This window comes from Choloepus didactylus, chromosome 10, assembly GCF_015220235.1.
Source record: "Choloepus didactylus isolate mChoDid1 chromosome 10, mChoDid1.pri, whole genome shotgun sequence".
In the NCBI taxonomy this organism is placed as follows: Eukaryota; Metazoa; Chordata; class Mammalia; order Pilosa; family Megalonychidae; genus Choloepus; species Choloepus didactylus.
Window position 1 is genome coordinate 87,254,235 of NC_051316.1, and position 12,324 is coordinate 87,266,558.

A 12,324-nucleotide genomic window follows, 5' to 3' on the forward strand; every position below is an offset into this window, starting at 1 on the left:
AGAGGAAAGCATGTGCTAATGGGGTTTATTTCTAATTCTGAAAACTAATTCTTTAAATCCAGTGTCTTACTCTTTAGTGAATGATGGGATAATCTAACACCTTGCTCTTTGCTTTATCACATAAGGGTCTCATGAATATGTTTTTTACTCATGAAATTAAGTTTTATTTAAAAAGGTAAAACTATACATCCTCTTAAAAATGAGAATTCAAGTCTTAACATTAAGCAATGCTAAGTAATGAGTTGTAATATTACGAAGATTTTACAGCAGTAATTAAATACCATTGTAAAAATGTCACAGAATTTAAATCACAACTTCGATCCTCAATGATTCAAGCATTTGATCCCACACAATGAGGACTGGTCAGCTTTAAAATTCCCCTGATGTGCCCTTGAATCCTTCATTATGACCATGCATCCTTCAGGTGGCTCGGTGGGATAGCTGGCTGATGCGGCAACTCCACAGTGGTTGTTCCACTCTCTGGCCATCTTTACATCGCCCTCCATGCCCCAGTTTTCACTCCAGCTGTCCTTGATGCAACAGTATTTACTGTAATCTAAATCTGCTCCTCCAAAGCCATAGTTGACCAGCAGAACACCATGATCCAGGTCTTTGCTGCTGCAGCCCAGCTCAAAATAAGTGCTGATGAGCAGAACTGGAAGCAGTCATGGCTTACGTCGATAGCAACAGAGCTGGGTCCTACAGTTGCCACTGCCTTCATAGGTGCTTTCAACCGTGGGGGAATGTCCATGAAGCCAGTGTCATTGGCAGCAAAATATTCGGTCTTGTAGCATCAAGTCATGTCCTTTCCAATACATGGATAGGATTTCTCTAAATTGAGGCTTCTGTTATCCTGGACATACTGGGAAGCATTGTCCATTAGGCCACCATTGCAGCCTTTATTGCCCTCAGCCTGAGTGCTGTCCACCAGGTTCTGCTCACTGAGTGAAACCAGTTTTCCAGTTTTCTGGAACATCTGTCCTTCATGGGAACTGGTTGCACTGAAAGCCCATCAAGAACCTCACTGAACCTGATCCTTCAAAGGAGTCATGTAGCCTTTGTTACGCCAGTCCACAGATTTGGGGACCTCAGAGGGAGGCTCATAGAACATTTTCCCCTTCTTGTGTTCCTGGTTTTGAAATCCATTCATCACCTCTCTGAATTCTTCATTGGTCATGTCCACAAAGGCATTCATTCTATTGTGAAAGGATGTTGCCAGAGGCTGTGTTCCAGTTTGTTCAGTTCAATCATTTCATAGTATTCTGCTACACTGCTCTCCTCCAACCTTCCTCATTCATTCTATATATAGTCTCTGGTGCATTGCCCTCCATCGGTGCCATTGTGCTTATAAACTCTAATAAAGTTTTGGAGCAGCTGAGGCTATTCTGAAACAAGGGGGAATCAGAAAGAGCAGAAGGTTCAGGTTTCAAATCCTGCTGTGGCTGTGGTCGGCATAGGCACACTCCACACACATGGGGTCAAGGTGTCTCTAAGGCCTGTAGTCTTCTCATGAATTTTTTTTCAATTTTTAAAATATTTTTATTACTCCAGAAAAGAAAGCAAGACACAGAAGGAGATTCATATCCCTAACCACCCCCACTCCATGATTAATTCATAGTATTGGTATACTACATTTGTTACTGTTGATGGAAGAATGTTAAAATACTACTAACTGTAGTATATAGTTTGCAATAGATATATATTTTTCCTATATGCCTCTGTATTATTAACTTCTAGTTATCATGTCATGTGTTCATTCTAGTTCACGAGAGAGATTTCTAGTATATACAGTTAATCACGACATTATCCACCATAAGATTCACTGTTTTATACATTCCCATCTTTTAAGTTCCAGCTTTCCTTCTGGTGATATATGTGACTCTGAGCTTACCCTTTCCACCATCTTCACACATGATTCAGCACTGTTAGTTATTCTCACAACATGCTACCATCACCTCTGCCCATTTCCAAACATTTAAGTTCAACCTAGTTGAACATTGTGCTCATAATAAGCAACCCCTCCCCATTCTTTAGACTCATTCTACATCCCTGTAACTTATATTTCATGTCTATGAGTTTACATATTATGATTAGTTCATATCAGTGAGGCCCTGCAATATTAGTCCTTATGTGTCTGTCTTATCTCACTCAATATAGTGCCCTCAAGATTTCTTCATCAACCCATTTTTTAAAAGATGGTTTTGTTCACACACCATACATTCCATCCTAAGTAAACAAACCTTGGTTACCTGTATAGTCACATATTTGTGTATTCAGCACCATTGCCACTATCTATATAAGGAGATCTCTGTTTCTTCTACAAAGAAGGAGGAAGAGTCAAAGAAGGCAGAGAAACAAGAGAGAAAGGAAAAAGAAAGAGAGAGAGAAAAAAAAAACAGCTAGAAAGCAACAAAAGGAAAGATAGCATTAACCTAAAGTAGAATAAAGAGTCAGACAACATCACCAATGCCAGGAGTCCCGTACCCTTCCCCTACCACCCCCCCATATGCATTTAGCTTTGGTATATTGCCTTTCTTATATTAAAGGAAGCATAATAGAATGTTTCTGTTAATTATAGTCTCTAGTTTGCACTGATTGTATTTTCCCCACAATCCCACCCTATTTTTAACTGACATTCATTTGTTCTACTTCATGTAAAACATATTTGTATGTTTTATCACAATTGTTGAACACCCTAGGTTTACCTGAGCTATAGACTCCCAGTATTTATCTTTCATCCTTTGTTCTGATGTCCCACATGGTCCTATCCTTCCTCTTTCAACCATACTCAGTCATCGTTGTTCAGTGTACTTACATTGCTGTGCTATTATCTCCCAAAGTTGTTTTCCAAACCTCTCACTCCTGTTTTTTCCTTTCTGTCTGCAGTGCTTCAATTAGTGTTTCCTGTAGAGCAGGTATCTTGTTCACAAACTCTGTGCTTGTTTGTCAGAGAATATTTTAAGCTCTCCCTCATATTTGAAGGACACTTTTGCCAGATACAGGATTTTGGTTGGCGGTTTTTCTCTTTCAGTATCTTAAATATATCACCCTACTTCCTTCTTCCCTCCATGGTTTTCAGCTGAGAAATCCACACATAGTCTTATCAAGCTCCTTGTATGTGATGGATCACTTTTCTCTTGCTGCTTTCAGATTCTCTCTTTATCTTTGACATTTTGTAATCTGATTATTACGTGTCCTTGTGTAGGCCCATTCAGATCTCTTTTGTTTGGGGTACACTGCACTTCTTGGATCCGTAATTTTATGTCTTTCATAATAGATGGGAAATTTTCATTGATTATTTCCTCTATTATGCTTCTGCCCCCTTTTCCCTTCTCTTCCACTTCTGGGACATCAATGACATGTACATTCCTGCTTTCATTTTGTCCTTAAGTTCCCGGAGATGTTGCTCATATTTTCCATTCTTTCTCTATCTGTTCTTTTTTGTGTAGGCTTTCAGGTGCCTGAGTGATTACTTTCTGCCTCTTGAGATCTGCTGTTGTATATCTCCATTGTGTCTTTCAACTCTTGTGTTGTGCCCTTCTTTCTGTAGATTCTGCCAGTTGATTTTTCGAACTTTCAATTTCTACCTTATTTATGCCCAGTGTTTTCATTATATACTTCATCTCTTTTGCATATCTTCCCTAAACTTTTGAATTGATTATTATTAGTTGTTAAATTCCTGTATCTCAGTTGAAGTGTAAGTTTGTTCCTTTGGCTGGCCATACTTCGTTTTCTTAGTGTAGGTTGTAGTTTTCTGTTGTCTAGGCATCTGGTTTCCTTGGTTACCCTATCAGGTTTTCCCTGACCAGAATGAACTCAGGGTCCCAGAGACATATTCAGTATCCGGTTCCCTGAGTTTTCTTAGAAGATTGGTACATTCTGTGAGGGCCTCAAGTCCAATATGCTTTTCTGCCCAGCAGGTGACTCCTGTCAGCCTGTAGGTCCAGACTGGGTAAGGAGGTGTGGGCCGTGGCTGTTTTCCCCCAGGCTCTGGGGTCTGGTTCTGAATGGAAGGTGGATAGTAGAGCTGGGCAACCACCTTTTTCCTCTTAGAGAAGATAGAGCCCCTAGAGAGATGTCATTAGCATTTGAATGGACTCTCTCTGCCTGTGCTATCTCCACCCTTGTCTGGCTCAGAGCGCCGGAAACTGAAAATGGCTGAGGCTTTTCTTCCACTGAGCCGAAACAGGGACTGAAAGCCCCTTTAGAGTCAGTCCATGGCCACCCTCCAACTCTCCAAGGTCAGTCGTCATCCAAAGCCTCTGTCTGCTTATTGGGGATTCATAGCTTGTATCGAGCAGTCCATGTTTGTTAATTAAAACCCCAGATGGAGCTTAGCTGAGCTGTATTCGCTTGCTCAGAGAGTGCTCCTCTCTAGCTCTGTGAGGCTTTGCAGCTTGGGCCATGGTGGGGGGTGGGAAGCGGGCTCTCCAGCTTGGATCTGCAGTTTTTACTTACAGATTTTATGCTGCAATCTTGGGTATTCCACCCAATTCAGGTTGGTGTATGATGAGTGGATGGTCATGTTTAGTCCCCCCGCAGTTAGTTCCAGATTATTTACTAGTTGTTCCTGGTTGTTTATTAGTTGTTCCAGGGGGACTAACTAGCTTCCACTCCTCTTCATGCCACCATCTTAGAGCCTCCTCCTCTCATGAATTTTAATAGACATAAATAGAAACTTCAGGTATAGCCTTCATAAGGGAATGATTTAGTAGAGCAGCATAACTGATTTTGTTCTCACTGTTCCACAGTGCCAGATTTTGGGATTATTCAGAGGGAGACAGAGGAATATCTAAGTGCATTTGTTACCTCACCATCTCAATGACATTGGGTTCATTCCTTCATATTAGCAAAAGTGACATAGTTATATATTATCTTGCATCTTTTTAATTGCTAGTGAAGATGTCATTTTTCTCACCTCTTTCTTGAAGGTCTACAACCTACATTTTATCTGAACATTTATATTTGCATAAACTCTGTGTATATTTGGGTAATAATCTCATATTAGCTGTTTTTCACAACTTTCCCCATTCTATTTTTTCAATATCTTATGCATTCTTTATATTTTCTGTTCATAATATCACAGAATGATAGCTCCTAGCAGTGCAGTTGGCAAGTATTTATGGATTGAATATATGTTGAGTTAGAACTTGCAGGGAATTTGAGGCCACCTAGACCAGGAACCCAACAATCACACCTAGAAAATGAGGCTCAGAGCAGTTCAGTGGCTTATCGAAGGTCATAGCTGGTAAATCCAGACCATTCAACTGGAGCTCAGTATGTTCAGTCGAGTTCTGATCACTACATCAAACTGCCTCAAACTGTAGAGCAGAGTTTCTCAACCTCAGCACTAATGACATTTTGGGCCAGAAAATTATTTGTTGTATGGGACTATCCTGTACATTATAGGATGTGCCTGTAACCTCCAAGGACCATAGCAACCACTCCAGTTGTAAACAACGAAAAATTCTCCAGATATTGACCACTACTCCTCTCAGGCAGCTGGAGGACATGAACAAACCCACCAGTTAATCCTATTCTATCTCTGCAGTGCCAGGATATGGTTGCCAAGAGCCCCCATCCCATCATGATATGCCTGAGTCAGCCCTTCTTCCACATGGCTGCCAGATGGGCTGGACAGGGAGGCAGGGAGGGTTCAGGGAAGAGGTGTTGGGAAGCTGGAGCGGTGGCTGCTGACAGAGCTCAGGAGTTGGGCTCACTTGCAGCCAAGGCTTCTGGCTGACATGGAGGGAACACTTCAGACCTCAGGAGAACAACACAGGGAGAGCAGAGCCTGCCTTCCCAAGATAACAGCCATTAAGCCCTGGTGAGAGAGATCAGCACCACAAACAGCTCCAAGGGTGATTCTCAGACTACAGATTGAAAATAGGAGTCCTTTCAAGGAGCCAAAATTTGGATCTCAATACCCTTTCTCCTGCTCATCCCCTCTACCAGGAATCATCTGCTCTTAATGTCAGTGTTTGATATACTTAATCCTAAAATAACCCCTACCAAAATATTATGAGACTACTATAATGATTCTAATGTTACACATCTGAGAGCATATTCAGAGGTTCCCTTGCCCAGTGTTACACGGCTAGAAAATTGCAGGATTCAGCATTGGGCTGAAGACACTGGCCTCAAAGTCCTTCTCTTCCCTCATTGTCTTCCCTCATTGCTTCGCTTAGGCAAAGTTTAAGTATCACCTCCTCTACAAAGAATTCCAGAGACTGGTTCTTCCCAAATAGAACTGGCCATTCCCTCATCTCCCCTGCCCCCACCATATCTCATACATTCTTCATACCGTCATAGCTTCTGTAATGCTTTATTGCATTTGTTTGCACATTTCCCCTCCTGTCCTGGAGAGTCCCTAGATGTTAGGTCATGTTAGTTATCCCTGGTTAGTAACATGGTGTCTGACATACATTAGGCACTTAATAAATGTTGAGTTGTTGTGATTCAGAGGAGCTACAATGATCAATAATGATGACAGAGTTCTGTGGCCAAATCCATTGTAGGTGGATCACTGAGAAAAGAGAGTTCTCAAATTCCTGATTCTGAACTATTTTCTTCAAACTTGAATATTAAAACCAAAATGAATCTATGGAAAACACAGGTTCCTGACTCTTAGTATTATTTTCTGGGTTGTTCACACTGCTGTTAGGACAACAAATGAAAATGAAAAAGTGAAAATTACTGGGAAATCTAACAGATTCAGTTTATTGAATTTTCTTAAGGAGAAAAAAATAAAGCCCCATAGGGCGTATTATTCTCTGAGTATCTTTATAAGGCAGGAAGGTCAAACGCTGGGGAGTGTCTGACTCATCTTTGGGGTTGGATGCAATTCTCAAAGTCAGGTCAAGTTTCACTCTAGTCAAAGGAAAACAGAGTCTCCTGGTTCACAGAGAAACGGATGTTTTTCTTTACCAGGTGTTCTTGGCCCCTGTGTTGGCTTGTGCTCGGCTGTGTCATCCATACAAAGGCCAGGTCCTGTCTGAAGGAGTGCCTGTTTCTAAGCTTCATGAAGGCACTCAAAGGGCCAGCTGTAACCCTGCAGCCCTGATCAGCCTCTGCAGAATTTGGACGACAGTTTACTGTTCCAAGTGTGATGTGAATATAGGAATCCTTTCAGCAAGTAAATGCTTTTTAAGCAAATATCAATACTGAGATCTCAAGAATTTGGGGTTTGGTGTTGCAAGATCACACCAGGTGGAGAGAATGAGCTAAAAAAAAAAAGTGAAGGTTAGGAAGAGAAAAGGCTGGTGAAATGAATCACTAAGCAGGGCTGGATATTTTTGCATAGAGCTTCCAAAGACTAAAAATGATTGACAGACACCAGTTCCATGTCCTAAAATCACAAAACACCAAACATTTTGATGGAGGACTGGACAGAAAAAATAAGTGGCTGTTAGCATGCACGTACATTCAATGAAACAAATCAAATCCACAAACATTTCAGGTATAATTTCCCTAGCAAACAAAGGATGGAAAAGATAAAATTAATTTTAGTGAAGTTGATTCTTCCCAAATTAATTTAAATGTTTCTATTGAAATTTCAATGGGATTTTTGGAAACTTGCAAAAAAGACCCAAAAGTTCATCTAAAGAAGAGAGAATAAGAAATTTTTGAAAAATAATTGTAAGGATGAATATGTAAATAAAAAACATAAACTGTGCATATCATATATAGTTATATTGTTTTTTAACATCTCTAAATGGTGTTTGTAATATGCTAAATATTTTGATTAATTTTGTCTTTTTTATTTTGTATTTGTTTTTTGATTCATTTTTATTATTTTATATTTTTTGTTGTAAACTCTATTAATCTGTCTTATTTACTTTCTGGCTTACCTGTCACACATAGAAAGATATATCCACTATAAGATTAAAGAAATATTCACTTATATTTTCTTAAAGTATTGAGTCTTTGTTGATTCAATTATCATTTTATGCCTCCAAATATTTTATAATTTCCTTTGTAGGAGGCCCTAGACATTTCTTGTTAAGCTAACTCCTTGGGTTTTAAAAATTTTTAGTTGCTGTTCTGAAAGAAATTTTTCCTTCTGTTACATGCTTTTATATTTTCTTTTGTTAAAATACAGGAGAGCTATAGATTTGGGAATTTTTACTTTGTGTCTGGCCTCTGTGCAAAACCTCTTACCGGGGTTTGCTGCAGAGGGGAGGAGGAAGGGCGGTGATTAGTGCTGAAGTGGGATGAGACGTGACAACCTGCCTTGCCCAGTTTTATTGGGAAGAGACTCCATCATTAGTGATGGCTTCTGATGCTGGAAGGAGCTTCCTGCCCTTTTCAAGCAGGGATTTCTGACATCTGGGCACTGGAGACGGGGATGGGGGAAATGAGCAGGTCGACTCTGAGAGGGCCTTGTGGCAAGCCTGTGAAGTGAGGAATATGGCACTACACTGAGAGAGTGATCATGAAGGGCATAGATTCAACCGAATGAACCAAGTCCACTAATAAGACAATTTGATAATCCAGAGTAATCACCCAAGTGCTTTTTTTAAGTATGGTGTTATTGAGATATATTCACATACCCTACAATCATCCACAGTGTACCTTTATTCACAGTAGCATGATATAGTTATGCATTCATCACCAGAATCAACTTTGGAACATTTTCCTTATTCTAAGAGAAGTAAAAATAAAAGTAAAGAACACCTAAAACTTTCCATCCCCCCATATCACCCTATTTTTCACTTAGTTTTTATCCCCATTTTTCTACTCACCTGTCCATACACTGGATAAAGGGAGTCTGAGCCACAAGGTTTTCACAGTCACACCATGTAAGCTATGTAGTTATGCAATCACCTTCAACAATCAAGGCTACTGAGTTGCAGTTTGACAGTTTCAGGTGTTTCTTCTAGCTATTCCAATACACTAAAAACTAAAGAAGGATGTCTATATAGCACATAAGAATGCCCTCCAGAGTGACCTCTCGACTCCATTTGAAATCTCTCAGCCACTGAGACTTTCTCTTGTTACATTTTGTCTCTCCCTTTTGTTCAAGACGGCTTTCTCCATCCCACGATGCCAGGTCCAGGCTCATCCCGGGGAGTCATGTCCCATGTTGCCAGGGAGAATTCCACCCCTGGGAGTCATGTCCCACATAGTGGGGAGCACAGTGAGTTTACCTGCCAAGTTAGCTTAGAGAAAGAGGCCACATCTGAGAAACAAAAGAGGTTCTCTGGGGGCAACACTTAGGCACAATTATAAGTAGGCTTAGATTCTCCTTTTCAGCAAGAAGCTTCTTATAGGACAAGCCCCAAGACTGAGTACTCATCCTACTAAATTGTTAGTCCTCAGACTTGGTGAGAATATCAGTAATAACCCAGGTAGGGAAGTCCTGGGTTCTGCATTTTCCCCCAGTTCTTTGGGGGGACCTGCAAATATAGTTTTATTCTCTGCCCAAATTACTCTGGGATGTATTGGGATTTCACACTAACCTGTACAAAACTACCAGCATTCACTTTCTATTCAAAGTTCCATTTGATTATGGTGTTTGAATAAACTGACCGTACAAGTTAAATTATTTAGTGTGCTGCAGAAAATATAGATTCTGGAGCAAATAAACATCTCTTCCCTTGGTCTCACATAGAAGTTGAAGTTTTAAAACACAGTATCATCCTTTGCCATTTGGCCTGATTTGCCTTAGTCACAACCAGATCCTCTTCATCCATAGTACCAGTTGAAGTCTGAATACTTTTTTCAGCTTTTTTAAAAAGAGTTGTATGAGGCAATACTAACATTCATAGCTGCCGAGTTCTAGCTCTGAATTTCAAGTGTCACAGATACCCAAAGTTCTAGAGACCAGGTTTTATACAAAGAGCTCAGTATCTCAGAATTTGGAGATAATCATTAAACTCAGAAATAGATGTGACTGCTATATGAGCTTACAATCTAGGGACCATTACAATAAGCATTCTCCTGATAAGCCATGCTCTAAGATTCAATTCTCAGCATTTCAACATTGCAGTTAGTCCATATTAGTGAGACATTATTATGTTTATCTTTTAGTTTCTGGCAAACTTCACTCAAAATGCTGTCCTCAAAATCCATTCACCTAGTTGCATGTCTCACAGCTTTATTCCTTCTTGCAGCTGCTCACTATTCTGTTTATGCATACACCACATTCACCATTCTGTTCATCAGACAATGTATCCTTTGGCCACCTCCATCCATTGCAAATCATGAAAACTGCTGCCATAAACACCTGTGTGGCAATGTCCATTCATGTCCCTGATTTCAGATCCTCTGAGTATATAGCACATAAGGTTGCAGAACCTTTTGGCACCCACATACTTAGCTTCTTGTGGAATTACCACACTGTCCTCCAGATAGGCTATACCATTCTACTTCCCCACCAACAGTAAATTGGTCCATCCCTCTCTCCATGTTTTCTCCAGCACTTGTATCCCTGTTTGTATTTCCCCCTGAAATTCTATAGAGATATATCACATACCATATAATCATCCACAGTGTACACCCAATTGTTCACAGTATCATTTAATTGTGCATTCATCACCACAATCAGCACTTGAACGTAATTATTACTCCAAAAACTTTTTATGAAAAGAAAAGATTAAAAAAATTAAGATACCATACAAAACAATATAATAATATGAGACAACACCACCACTACCAAGAAAGCCATACCCCTCCCTTATATCTCCCTCACATAGACATTTAGCTTTGGTATATTGCCTTTGTTATATTTAATGAAAGCATACTACGATGTTTCTATTAACCATAGATTCCAGTTTGATTATATTTTTCTCCAATACCATACCTTTTACAATACCTTGCAAGGTTGACATTCATTTGTTCTCCCAGATGTAAAAAAACATTTTTATATTTGTACATTAAGTCACAATCCTTGACCACTCTAGGTTTCACTAAGTTATACAGTCCCAGTCTTTATCACCTATCTTTCCTTCTGGTATCACACATGCCCCCAGCCCTCCTCTTTCAGCTTTACTCACAGGCATCTTTGTTCAATGTACTTAAAATATTGTGCTACCATCACACAATATTATGCTATTTCTGGATCTATATTATCAATGCTGTTGAATTTTCTATAGTCCCTCAGCATCAAATGCTCTATCTCTATGATCTTTCTCTCTCCTGATAACATGTGTTCTCAGCTTTTTGCTCTCAATATTTGCTCATTAATGTTAGTTCATATTAGTGAGACCATACAGTATTTGTCCTTTTGTTTCTGGCTAACTTTGCTCAACATGACATCCTCAAGGTTCATCCACATTATTGTATGTTCCATGACTGTTCTGCTTACAGATGCATAATATTCCATACCACAGTTTGTTTAGCCACTTGTCCATTGATGGACATTTGGGCTGTTTTCATTTCTTGGCAATCATGAATAATGCCACTGTAAACATCGGTTTACAAATGTCCATTCATGTCTTAGCTTTCAGTTCCTCTGACTATATACCTAGTAATGGAATTGCTGGATCATATAGCAGTTCTATACTTAGCTTCCTGAGGAACTGCCACACTGTCTTCCAGAGTGGTTGCACCATTCTGCATTCCCACCAACAGTGACTAAGTGTGCCTCTTTCTCCACATCCTCTCCAGCACTTGTAGTTTTCTGTTTTTTTTTGTTTGTTGGTTGGTTGGTTGGTTGGTTTGCTTGTTTGTTTTGATAATGGCCATTCTAGTAGGTGTGAGATGATATCTTGTGGTTTTGGTTTGCATTTCCCTAATAGCCAGTGAAGTTGAACATCTTTTCATACGTTTTTGAGCCATTTGTATTTCCTCTTCAGAAAAGTGCCCATGTCTTTTGCCCATTGTTTAATTGGGTTGTTTGTCTTTCTGTTATTGAGTTGTAGGATCACTTTGTTTTCTGGATATTAAACACTTATCTGATATGTGGTTTCCAAATATTGTCTCCCATTGGATAGGCTGCCTTTTTTCTTTTCTGACAAAGCCCTTTGATGTTTCGAATTGTTTGATTTTGAGGAGATCCCATTTATCTATTTCTTCTTTGATTGCTCACACTGGGTGTAAGGTGTAGGAAACCACCTCCTATCATAAGATCCTTAAGATATATCCTTAATTTTCATCTAAAAGTCTTATGGTCTTACACTAATGTTTAGGTCTTTAATCCATTTCAAGTTAATTTTTGTATAAGGTGTTAGATAGGAGTCCTCTTTTATTCTTTTGCATATGGATATCCAGTTCTCCAAACACCATTTATTGAAGAGGCTGCTCTGTCCCAGTTGCTTTGGCTTGACTGCCTTATCAAAGATCAATTGTTTATAGATGAGAGGGTCTATTTCTGAACATTCA

At 39.6% G+C, this 12,324-nt stretch overlaps 1 pseudogene; it reads right to left on the reverse strand.

Annotated features, from left to right (window-relative positions):
• Positions 1-323: 323 nt before the first annotated feature.
• On the reverse strand, positions 324-1,804 carry LOC119545266 (annotated as a pseudogene).
• Between the last annotated feature and the right edge of the window lie 10,520 nt (positions 1,805-12,324).